The following is a 13,032-nucleotide window of genomic DNA, read 5'->3' as shown; positions in this document are numbered from 1 at the left end:
CATAGCACCTAGGAAAATGTATTTTTAAGAGAGTTTTTAGATCACTTGCAAAAGTAGATCATGTGTAATTCTTCCCAGTACTGAGCTCCTCATACAGAATAACATGTTCTATCAAGAGTGAAAAGGAGTTATGGATTGTGAGTTAGAACACAGGCAAGTAACTGAACTTGCACCCTTCCAGTCTGACTAACCCAAAAGAATAATAAGCTGAGCCATACTCTTTAACTGTAGAGTTAGGTCACTGAAATTTGCTTTACTCCTGATAGAATTTTAGCCATCGTTATCACCTGGGCACATTCCTATTAGCTACTCAACATGGATTTGTCTTGGTTTCAGAAAATCCTATGTCATTTTTTTTTAAATACATGAAGCCTCGCTGTCTGTAGATGGACTTAATTCATACACTGTTTGAAAAGATCATCTGTATGAAATTACTGCCTTCATTTTTATCACCGTTTGCTTTGGCTTTGATTTTAAGTCTCGTTTGATCTGGAGCTAGCCTTTTGTCCCAGAGCTATGCTATTTTCTCTGTTTAAGGAAAGCCAATGAAAAAGACCTCTCTGTATTTATCTGTTTGTGGATTCCAGGAACCTGTGGCTTGGGACCTTATTGATGGTGTTTTTCTCTAATTTGCATGTTTTCTCTTGTTTCTGATATAGACCCACACAGTATCCACTTTCTGTGTTACAGGGAAACTGGAACAGAGGGGAGGGAAATCCAAGAGCAGTGGGCCAACTGTCAGGAGCCAAGCTCTTTGTTCTGATGTTACTTCTATAACACTGAGTCACTTGAAGATTCCCCTAATGATAATCTTATGTTTTATTTCTACGTTGCTTACCCAAAATGTTGTTTGGAATTATTTTTTTAAATAAATGCTACAAAAATGCACACATTACCAACCAAACTATAAACTTCTGTTTGATTTCTTTTACGGTACCCCCATGACTTTCTAAAAAATTTGGAATATGATGCAGGAAATCTCATTTCTTGGGATTTTATTTCATGATTCTGTTGAAAATGAGTTGAGCATAAAGTGAGTTTTTATAATCACACCATGTGAATCATTTCTTCTTTGGATTCTGGATCTTCTCTCCTACTGTGTGGCCTCATCTAGTCTCCCTGAAGTGCAGTGCTAGCAGGGTTGATAATGAAATGCAGTCCTGCTTATCACACTCAGCAAAGGGCTCAGAGAAGATGGGGAAAAAAATCAATCCCACAGGAACTTCTTGATTGCTAGACATCCATATTTAGCCCCCAAGCATTTAAAATGGAAATGAGATATCTTAGGGTTTTAGTTTTTGATTTACACAAGATGTCATTGCCTCCTTGGCAATAGGAATATTTTAGAGACTAACTGCTGACCTGTTTGGGAAGATCTCAGCCTATCGCCCCAGGTGTGATGTAGTTTCTTCATATTTCTTTCAAAACTCTCAGCAGTGCTTTGCAGTGGCTTTGATTCTTCAGGCTTCAAAGGGTATCCCTTCCAGGGCAAATCTTAGGAAAGAAAAAAAAATTAGTGTAGGGGAACAAACAGCTCATAAAATAAGTGCTATCCCTGTGGCAGCTCTTACTTAGTCAGACAATTAATAGAGTTTACAAACCAGTAGTACTACGGCATGGCAAAGCCAAGAAAATTCCAATTTGATGGTGGTGCTTTGTTGTTACAAAATCCCCATTTGTAGTGAACCATTCTTAATTGTCTGTGAACAATTCTTAAGTTGTCCATCTTCTAGTAGTTTTTATCACAGTGTGGTTTATATAAGATATCTTATAGTTAAATAAAAGCTGCCTCTTGAGTTTGTGAGCCTTGTTGAGGTTCTCATTATAATTTACAGAAAAGTTTATGCCCACATAATCTCCGATTAGCTATTTCTCCAAGTTATATTAGTGAGTGACTCTCATTTGTAGATTCTACCATAACCACAAGGCCCATACAGTTTGGTAATTTAGACCTTCTGTCATGTTTACCAAGTGCCTTTGTTCTTTTGTTGATGAGAGAACTGATATATGAGAAATTACTCAAAGTAACAGAATTTGTTTAAATATTAGGATTTAGAATTTAGAATTTTATTTAGTCAAGCCATTAAAAAACTGAAGTGACATCTTTCAAAGATTATTGGTTTAAAAAAATTGTAAACAAATATGGAAGTCTAGTTAATTATATGCATGTTGAATTGTTTGGGGATGGAGTGTACTAATTTGAGCAGTTTGTTTTGGAATGTATAAAAAATAATATGGATGGATGAATATATGACAAAGCAAATAAAATGTTAATCACAGAATATATCCACTAGATTGTGGGTATACATGAGTGTTGTTTCAACTTTTGTGCAGAGTTGAAAATTTTCATAATATAATGGTTTTTTTGTTGTTGTTTGTTTGGTGTATTTGTTTGTTTGTTTGTTTCCTGAGATGGGGTCTCACCCTGTCGCCCAGGCTGGAGTGTGGTGGCATGATCTCGGCTCACTGCAACCTCCGCCTCCCGGGTTCAAGCGATTCTCCTGCCTCAGCTTCCCGAGTAGCTGGGATTACAGGCACGTGCCACCACACCCGGCTATTTTTGTATCTTTAGTAGAGACAGGGTTTCACCATGTTGGCCAGGCTGGTCTCAAACTCCTAACCTCATGATTTGCCCACCTCAGCATCCCAAAGTGCTGGGATTACAGGTGTGAGCCACCATGTCCGGCCCCGTAATATAATGTTATAAAAAATATTTGACTGGTTTGACTTTGCATTTCAGAAACCATGGATTTTTTTCACTCTGATTTCAGAAAATCATAGACTTCCTCCATATGAGATATGGTTTTTAAGGATAATTTTCTAGGAATAATCTTATTATTTCTGGGTAATACTGAACTAGGGGATAATCCTCCAGTTTGTTATTTCTGACATAAGTAACAGGAAGTAGCTAACTTTTGTACTTCTTTAAAACTTCTAAACCAGCAATTATTAAGAGCTAAAATTCAATTCAAACATGCTACGTGGGATATCCTGAAATTTTGATTTTTTTTTAAAAAAGGAAAGTAATTTCTGACTTTTTTTCATAAATTTGATAAAAGGAAAGCTAATATGAGATTGGTAGTCCAGTAGGAAATGGAACTCAATTTTATAATTTAAAAATCATTTTATGGTATTAAAAATGACAGAGGTTAGAAACAAAGCTCTTATTCTTTTATTGAACTAGAATTGAAAGTGGCAGAAAATCATTTTGGCCCTAGTGCAGTAAATGTTATCACTAAAACATGTTCAGGGGATATTAGGACAGTCTCTCAAGCACCAGAGACAAAAGTTCACAAAGCAAGAACTGATTTTTCTGTCCTTATCTTGAAATTATTAAATGTATAGGAGACATGAAGGTGTCTTAGTTCTAAGAGGACTGGAGATGAAGTACGTGTTGAAAGCGATAATATTTCTATTCTGGAGAGGTGAGATGGAGAGAAGAGATGGTGGCATGGGTGTCTCAGCAGTGACAGGCACGGTGGAGGGAAGAGAGTGCACAGGGATAGGAGGGTTCATGAACCAACGCAGAGCTGAGAAATTCAAGACCAGAGAAAATTATACTCATGCAGTATTGTGAGCTGATGATGAAAATGGTGAGGAAGCAAGTGATACTATTCTTTAAAAGAATTGTGTGAAGATTCTATTTAACAGGGAGATGAAACTGGAGCTGTCAGCAGCTACTTTATTTTGCGAATCTTGTAGGAGAGAAATTTTAAGTCCATTTGGGAAAAACCCATCATTTTTGAGTGTGCAGTGTGATTATGCTTCAGAATTTTGTGTAAATGGAGCAGGTTGGTAGGCATATGTTTGCTGATCCTGAAATGATTAAAATTCATAATAAGTAAGACTCTTGTGAAATTGAGTTTTCAGGTTCCAGCCAGTGTTCTATGCTGCCATATGGCATAACTAGAATTAATTGCTGTTCTCAGTCTCTTATTCTTCTATTGAATATTTAGGTGCCCTGTTTGAACTATTAGTGGTTCCACAGAAGTATTTAATCACATAAGATAGATGTTTGGCATGTTCATGAAAGCAGTGTATGTAGCTAATAGTTGCTTAGAAGAAAAAGCCCCTCATGAGGTTTTCTAGCTTCCCTTCTCTGCTTCTGCCTCCACCTCCTAACTTGTTTTAATTAGAAAAATGGATACTGGATAGGATGGTTAGCAAGGGAAGGAGGAAAGATTATCAGGACTTTATAGGGGAGATAAGAAAAGATCAGACATGAAATTGCTTTTGCTAGTCTTTAGGTCCTTGGTACTCTAAGTATCAACATGGAACAGCAACTACAGCATCACCTGGAAACTTGTGAGCAATGCAAACTCTCAGGCTCCGTTGAATGAGACCTACTTAATCATAATCTGCATTTTAATACTATCCTAAGTTTATTTGTACAGTATGCACATTAACATTTGAGAAGCACTGTTTTCACACATCAGATTCATTTTAAATTCAGTTTCTCAGAACTTAGAATACATATTTCTGGAGATCATAAGCTTCTTGAAAGCATGAATGGTCTTACAGTCACAAAAAAAAAAAAAAGATCTAGCATGGTGCTAGCATGTTGCATGAGTTCAATGATGTGAGTAAAATGAATGGTAAAAAACTGTTATAAATGTGTTTTTAGGTCCTAGACTAGACCTGAGAACAGCAAGAGACCCTCTTTATTAGGAAACTTACTATTTAGTAGCCAACCCTACATATTCTTTCCTGGAAATAAGGATGCTTTCTTTTTACTGAGTGTTAGTAGAGACAGAGGCAAGGCATCCATCTCTTCAAGTGTCTCCTCTAATAGCATATCTCTAATGTTCTAACTGGAACAGTGACAAAAAGTTACAGGGCTACTGACCATGTATTGGAGTTCTATCACAGCGTGGATGCCAGGCATTCCAGCCGTCTTTGAGACCTATCGCCAGCCCTCTACCTTTGGTCAGCAGCATCCCTATTCAGCTTTGTACTTCCTTGTCTCTACCATTTCTCCTCTTTCTTGAAGACCTCCTTTCTAACTCTTTCCTCTGTGTTCCTTAGAATCTATGTCCTGTCATAACCAAACCCCACAATATCCTCCACCTCTTTTCTCTATCTTAAAGGATGGTTCTCCCACAGGAGCCTGTTTTCTTGCGGCCTTCTTAAATAGAGTTTGCTCCTTTTCCCAAAGTGCTATTGGCATTCTTCAAGCTCCCTGCTGCTACTTCTGGACTTTTACTATTCAATCTTGCTTCAGACCTCTCCCCTTTTAAGGTTTGTCTTTGTGGCTTTACAGTACCCTGTCCTTTTGTCATCTTTTGAGTTCAGAGTACTTCCACACAATATTTGAGGACTGAAGCATTGGCTCATAGTTGTTATCTTCACTCCATTCTTGACACAGAGACTTCCTCTTTCTTACATTTAGCTTTTCCTTCTTCATTATGTCTCTCCAATCATTATATAAATATGCTCAAATTTCTCCTAATATTAATAAAAACATTGTGTCGTACACAGTGATTCCCTCTTAGGGAATCTATTTTTTTTTTGCAGGCAAACTTCTTGAAATAGAAGCCTAGACTAGCTATTTCTGGCTTCCTAGTCTCTAGTCACTTCCCAGTCACTCTTCAGTCCCCTTTAATCTAGCTTCTGCTCCTATTGAGCTACTCTCTCCAATGTACCAATGTCTCCAATTGCCACAGCCAGGTGATACTGTTAAGTCTTTGTCTTATTTGGTCTTTCTGTAGCATTTGACATTGTTGATCACGTCCTTTTTCTCATAAATGTAAAAAACTCTCCATTGATTCTCATGAATTCTCCTGGTTTTCTTCTTCCTTGTGTTTATGCTCTTTTTTAGGCCCTTGAGCTCGTTTTTCTACCCTGCCCTCTTTGCTCTTGTTCCTCAGGGTTTTCTCTTTCCTCACCACATTCTCCTTAGGAGGCAGTTACATGCATGTCCATAGTTCCACAGCTTCCCCGGTGCATGGGAGACTCCCAATTCTATAGCTCAGCTGCAGTTCTCCCTCCAAAGCACCAGACAGCATATTGAATACCTCCTTCTGGGTGTCTCAAAGATACTTCAAACTTCACTAAGCTGGGCATACCCTGCTGGATGCCCACTCAGCAGCCACCATCCCTTCTTCCTTGACAACAGAATCGTGATCTATAAGCCATTCTCTTTTGCCAGTGCTTAATCTAGAATTTACATAAAATATCGTTATGGCCAAATAAATGTAAGAAGACTTCTGATAGATTCTCACAGGATAGTCTTATAGTTGGGAGATAGTAATACACTGAAATGCAGTAGGACATTACTCTGCTCTAAGGTGTTAGAGCAAAAATATGGGAAGAGCCTGGCTCCTTCATGTCATTCTTGGGCCCTGCACAACTCTGGAATCTCCTGTCTTCAGACTTTTTGTTTTGTGGGAAAAATTAACTTCCACTTGCTTAGGCCCTTGTCAGTCAGGTTTTCTGTTACTTGTGGCCAGAAGAATCCTAACTGCTTGAATGTCCAGAACTGAACTCATTATCTTATATTCTGCTCACCCCTGAAGTCTACCTCTGCTTTCTCTAGGCCTAGGCTCCCAAGGCAAAATCCTGGGAGTCATTCCTGATTGGTTCCCCTTCACTCCCCAAACCATCAACAAGGCCTGTTGATTCTTCGTTCTAAATGTCCTCCCCTTTTTCTTCCCTTTGTCACTAGCTAAACTTTAGTCTTCATAAAGTTGTACTCAAGCACTGCAGAATTCTCCTTTCTGGTTCTCTGCCTCAAGTCTCTCCCTGTTCCAGTTTATTCTGCTCCTCCATTCCATGCCGAAGAGCAAACTTTTAAAAAAGAGTAATTTGTTGTCTGGGTGTGGTGGCTCACGCCTGTAATCGCAGCACTTTGAGAGGCTGAGGCAGGTAGAGCACTTGAGGTCAGGAGTTTGAGACCAGCCTGGCCAACATAGTGAAACCCTGTCTCTACTAAAAAAAATACAAAAAAATTAGCTGGGCATGATGGTGGGCGCCTATAATCCTAGCTATTCAGGAGGCTGAGGCAGGAGAATCATTTGAACCCAGGAGGCAGAGGTTGCAGTGAGCTGAGATTGCTCCACTGCACTCCAGCCTGGGCAACAGAGCGAGACTCCATCTCAAAAATAAATAAATAAATAAATAAATAAAAATTTTAAAAAAGGGCAGAGATTTAAGAGTTGAAGGATATTCAGTTTTCAGGTGGAAAAACAGTTGGCACCAACAGGGAAAGATATGGGAAGAGGAAATTAGGCTTTAATTGTGCAGCCTGGCCTTGGGTCACTTCTGTGCAAATAAATAACTGTCTTCCGAAGTGTTTTACTCTGTATTTAAATACATACACATGAAAATGAAATTATTTTTGAGTCTTGTGAAATGCAGCAGTACTTTGAGTTTTATTTTATGATTATTTTTCTAAAATTTTTTTTTTTTAAGGAAGTTGACTCTCAAGGCCTTCATTAGATGAGGTATCACTGACTGGGAACAACTTCCATTTTTCAGATGTTATCCCTTTGAGCTGCACTGAACTGACACAGGATGAATCCTTCATTAGAAGAGGATTATCTACACTCTGTGTGACTATTTAGTTAAACATTTGTATTTGTCAGACTACTTTTCCAAAGTGAGGGTGCTTAAGTAAACCATTCACTTCCTTCTTCTCAAAACATCAGTCACCATGATTGATTTTTATGTTGGTAATAAAGAGAAATGGAATCAACTAAAAGCAGGGTGAGGATTATAGACCGGAAGCAGATAATTTACTTAACAAATATGTATTGGTTATTTGTTTATGTCAGGCACCATGCCAGGTGATCAAGACAGCGTCAGATAAGACATATTCTTGTTTTTCAAGCAGTTCTTGGACCAGTGAGCGGCTAGACTCATCTTAGCTCCTCCATGGACCAGCATGGAGCCCACTACTCCTAGATAATCTGCTCTAGAAGGTCTGAATGTTTGTTTTCAATTTGTTACATGCCTGCGGTTTCACCACATAGAGATTCATTTGGGTTAAACATCCTGTTTTAAAATACAAATTCACCTGGAGGGTGAAAATACTTTTGATTGTTCAGTCATGTGCACTAGACCTGTTCAATGGTTTCCTTCAAACTTTTGGTTAAGATGGCTTCACTGAGGACATTCAGTGAAGTGGTTTTTTGAACCACTATTACAGGCAATGCACAGTGCTAGGTATACTGAGGGTTATAGAAGTAACAGAGGATGCGTTTTCTCAGAAAGAATGAGGACTTTAGAGACTCCTTATCTCTGCAGCCTAAGCATAACAGTCATAAAGACTGTACTTTCAGGGATCATTTCTATAGTTTGTTGCTAGAGAAGTTTCCCTAGACATGTGGAGCACCAGAAACCATGTGGAGGAGATGTAGTGTTCTCCCCAGAGCATGAAGCTGACTCTTGGTGCTGCTTTGCTGCACCTGCCATTTGCCATTGACAATCATTCTTCTCTTCCTCTGGGAGAGTAAGGAGTAGAGGACACAGTCTGAGTGGTTCCCATTTATGTGGGTTTTTTTTATTATTATACTTTAAGTTCTAGGGTACGTGTGCACAACGTGCAGGTTTGTTACATATGTATACATGTACCATGTTGGTGTGCTGCACCCATTAACTCGTCATTTCCATTAGGTATAGCTCCTAATGCTATCCCCTCCCTCCTCCCCGCATGTGGTTTTTTGTTTTTTTTTAGAATAATAGTCACAGCTAGCATTCATCACACACATACCATATGCCAGACTCAGTTATATTTTGTTAAAATATATAGACTTCTAGGCCTCTACCCTGGAGATGCTAATTCACTAGGTCTGGGGTAGACCCTGAGAATTTGTTCTTCAATAAGAGGTCCAAGGGATTCTTAAGATCAGGAAAGCATGTACAAATCTTTATCAGAAGACCCTGTTTTTTGTTTTTTGTTTGTGAGGTAGGTGCCTATTTTGGTTCTCGACTGAATTTTAACAATGAGGGGAAAATCTTACCAGCAGGGCTTAAGACCTGTCAGTAGCTGACCACGTTTCAGCCTGATTTAGCTCCCGGGGTGAGGAGATGGGGATATGTTCATATGCTGCTCTGTGCTTCCTTGTGAACTGGCAACATCTCAAGATGTTTCTGATGCTGGAGAATCTCTCAAAGTGGGACAGAACTGAAAGCCCTGGTCCCAAGATGAGCCAGGTAAAGCCTGGGATTGACTGGTTGATTGTAATCAAACCTCTGGGGACCCCTGACCTGTATTGATATGCCAACAGAGCTGGTCACATAGTCATTAGCCTTTAGATCAAAGTCCATTCCATTTTTTTATGACTTGGATAATTGGGTACTTTATGTAAGAGTTTAATTATGACTGCTGTACATACTGTACAAAGTAATAAATGGGTAAGAATGATACTTTAGGCCGGGCACGGTGGCTCATGCCTGTAATCCCAGCACTTTGGGAGGCCAAGGCGGGCAGATCACGAGGTGTTTGAGACCAGCCTGGCCAACATGGTGAAACTCTGTCTCTACTAAAAACACAAAAGAATTAGCTGGGCATGGTGGTGGGCACCTGTAATCCCAGCTACTCAGGAGGCTAAGGCAGGAGAATTGCTTGAACCCAGTAGGCAGAGGTTGCAGTGAGCCGAGATTATGCCACTGCACTCCAGCCTGGGCAACAGAGTAAGACTCTGTCTCAAAAAAGAAAAAAAAAGAGTGATACTTTAGTATAGAATCTTGTACAATTAGGGAAAAAAGTCAACTTGAGGGCAAAAGCAATAATGTGGATTAAGTAAGTTGATACGAATTTAGGAAAAGTATGAAATAATTTTAAAATGATTTCTGGATTTCTGTATATATCTCAGTTCTTAACTAGAAAAAAGTGTACACATAAGGATAGGCATTTTATGAAAAATGTCAGTAATTCATTGTAGTTCTTAGAGTGGTTACCAGTAGAAGCTGGCTTTCAAAATTCTGTTATTATTTATTGATTCAGATTTTGGTGTAGTGTGAATGAGTGAAATAATGTTATATCTTTGATTAGGATTCTGTTGTTATTTTTCAATTAATCTATGTCGGTAGCTTTAGCATTTATATTAAATCATTTTCTTCATGAAAGCTTCTAATGAGGAAACAAATTGATTGTATTTATATATTGGATTCTTGCCACCACAGTGTGTATTCGGTCATGTCTTTTGAAGTATATTTTTGCTGGTCATTTTGTGGTTTGTCTTTGAAGCCAGGCTTTGGGGGAAAAATTATTCATTTGGATGAAGGTTTCAATTTAACAAAGATTTCTTATTTTTGTCTCTCTTCTCTTTCATCCCTTACTTTTCTTTTCTTTCTTTTTTCCCCTCTTGCCTTTGTGTGAGTGATTTAGAGGAAAATGAAGGCACCCCAGCCCCATCTTTTCGGAATAAAATCCATACTTCATAGCATTGCCTGGAAGTGCCTTGCCCTCTGTCTGCCTCTCCACGCTTGTCCCTACCCCTCCCTGAAATGCTCTCTTGTACTGGATGAGTCTCATACCGAACTCAGACAGCCCTTGCTGCTTCTTACCTCCATTCACTGATTTAGCAGACATTTATTGAGCACAAGCTCTATGCCACTGCCCCTTGAGGGCTCAGTGACAGAGAGACAAGAAGATGCTAATACAGTATTATAGGTGTTACTGAGAGGCATGCACAGATGTGCTGTGGGAACCCTAACATAGGACACTGAGCTGAGCCTCGAAGGATCATGGAGGGTCCACTAGGAGAAGAAGGAGGCATGAAAGAAAAGGTTTGCTGGCAGAGGGTGCAGCAACAAATGGGCAGGAGTGTGAGCAGGAGCTGGGGAGGACCTGAGAGCTGAGGTGAGCCATGGAAGGATTTCAAGCAGGATGATGATGGAACTAGGCTTGCCTTTTAGGTCATTAAGATAATGAAGATGCTAATGACTAACAGCTGAACATTTATTGGTGGTTTACCAGGTTCTTTACGTGCATTACCTCTGTTAGTCCTCCCAAGAACCAAACGAGGAAGATGTGGTTATTATTTCTGTTTTAAAGGTGAGGAAACTGAGGCTGCAGAAAAAGTCTCAGCTAGAAGATGGAGGAGCTGGGACTTCAACCCAGACCTGTCTGCAAAGACTTTGTTCTTCATGCTCATTCCATTCCCTTTTCCATCAGCACTGAGGAGAGTAGGTCAGAGGGAGGAGGATGAGGGCAGGTGGACCATTTGCCATGTAGTTACATGGATGTGGGTGAGGCCTTTTAAGAGCTCACATGAATTCAGTGTCTGCAGAGATGGAGAGGAGATTGATTAAAAGGGTATTAAGGGAGTAGAATCTACAGGTCTTGGTGACTGATGGGATATATATAGTAATAGAAAAAGAGGTAAAGGGATGATTCCCAAGTTTCAGCTGGGTGGATAGTAATATCATCCATTGAAACAGGGAACACAGCGGGAGAGGTTTGGGATCTGTGGGACAAAGGACAGTTCTACTCCTGAAAGAGAAGAGTAATGATATCTCCTGCTTTTGAATGTTTTAATGAACTAAGGTATTTAATATATGCAGGCGCTATAGTGAAGTCTTTGGCAATTGGTTTCTTCTCTGATCAGCCTGAGCTCTATGACCTATCCCTCTAGTCCTCTAGTATTCTCTGACTCTCTTGTCTTTTCATCCCACAAGCCTAGAAAAATCCTGATCTCGGATCATCAGTTCAACTGTCCAACTTCTCTGCTTGTATATCTGGGAAGCTATTCAGTTCTGGAGAAAAATTGCACAATTGGATTGCGCCACAGTAAACCTTTTAATTTAAATTTTTTTTTTTTTTTTTTTTTTTTTTTTTTTTTTTTTTTTTGAGACAGGGTCTTGCTCTGTCACCGTTGCTGGAGTGTAGTGGCACAATCATGGTTCACTGAAGCCTCAACCTCCTAGACTGAAGCAGTCCTCCCACCTCAGCCTCTCAGGTAGTGGGGACCACAGGTGCAAGCCACTACACATGGCTAATTTTTTTTTTATTTTTTGTAGAGATGGGGTCTCACCATGTTGCCCAGACTGGTCTGAAATTCCTGGAATCAAGTGATCTGCCCACCTTGGCCTCCCAAAGTGCTGGAATTATAGGCATGAGCCTCCATCCTGGCTGCACTACAGTAAAGCTTAGTCTTCAACCTCAACCGAATCCTTAGTGATAACTGGTAGTTATTTCACACGCCCCAAATCAGCAACCTTTTTCCTTGATTTTTTTTCTTCCCCCAACCCTTGTCAGTCTTTACCTCATCATATTGCTTCTCACTCTTTCCATGACATCACAGTCTACTTCATAAGAGACAAGAGAGGCTCTCAGGATGGAACCTACTCAGTATCCTACCCTGTCCCTTACTCAACATAACTGCTTTGGGGTGCTGGGCTGGCCCTTTGCTACCTTTACTTCTGGGCCTGGCCCCTCTGCCTGACCTCCCTCTGCATCTTGGGCCTGGCCTCTCTGTGATCCTCCCCTCCCCTGCCAGGCTTCTCTCTGATCCGGAATCCTCCTTCAGCAACTGTGTTTTTTTTTTTTTTTTTTTTTTTTTTTTTTGAGACAGAGTCTTGCTCTGTTTCCCAGCTGGAGTCCAGTAGTGCGATCCCGGCTCACTGCAAGCTCTGCCTCACGGGATCATGCCATTCTCCTCCCTCAGCCTCCTGAGTCACTGGGACTACAGGCAGCCACCACCAAACCCAGCTAATTTTTTTGTATTTTTAGTAGAGACGGGGTTTCACTGTGTTAGCCAGGATGGTCTCGATCTCCTGACTTTGTGATCTGCCCACCTCAGCCTCCCAAAGTGCTGGGATTACAGGCATGAGCCAACAGCAACTCTTATCTGCAGGCAGTAAGACACATTCTGGCATTAGTCAGACATGGGTTCTTGTGGTCCCAGTTTTTACCATTTGCATGTTCTGGGCCAATTACATTACTTCTACAAAATTTGATTATTTCGACCAAACTAGTCCACAGTTGGATTTTCTGTGCTCTTAGACCCTCACAAAGTGTCTGGCAAAGAGTGGAAATTTATTCATCTCTACTATTGAGAGAACAAATGCAGTATTCATAACTTGAGA

At 40.1% G+C, this 13,032-nt stretch overlaps 1 protein-coding gene and 1 non-coding gene across 8 annotated transcripts in view; both read left to right on the top strand.

Moving 5' to 3' along the window:
- The window catches only part of SKAP1 (src kinase associated phosphoprotein 1), a 294,324-nt gene that overhangs the window by 34,779 nt on the left and 246,513 nt on the right, over positions 1–13,032 (top strand). The gene's annotated exons all lie outside the window — the stretch shown is intronic.
- LOC115895085 lies at positions 8,264–8,479 on the top strand. Its single transcript, XR_004055279.1, has one exon. It is a non-coding gene; the product is annotated as a small nucleolar RNA U3 (small nucleolar RNA).

This window comes from Rhinopithecus roxellana, chromosome 19, assembly GCF_007565055.1.
Source record: "Rhinopithecus roxellana isolate Shanxi Qingling chromosome 19, ASM756505v1, whole genome shotgun sequence".
In the NCBI taxonomy this organism is placed as follows: domain Eukaryota; kingdom Metazoa; phylum Chordata; class Mammalia; order Primates; family Cercopithecidae; genus Rhinopithecus; species Rhinopithecus roxellana.
This window is presented reverse-complemented; position numbering and strand designations above follow the sequence as displayed.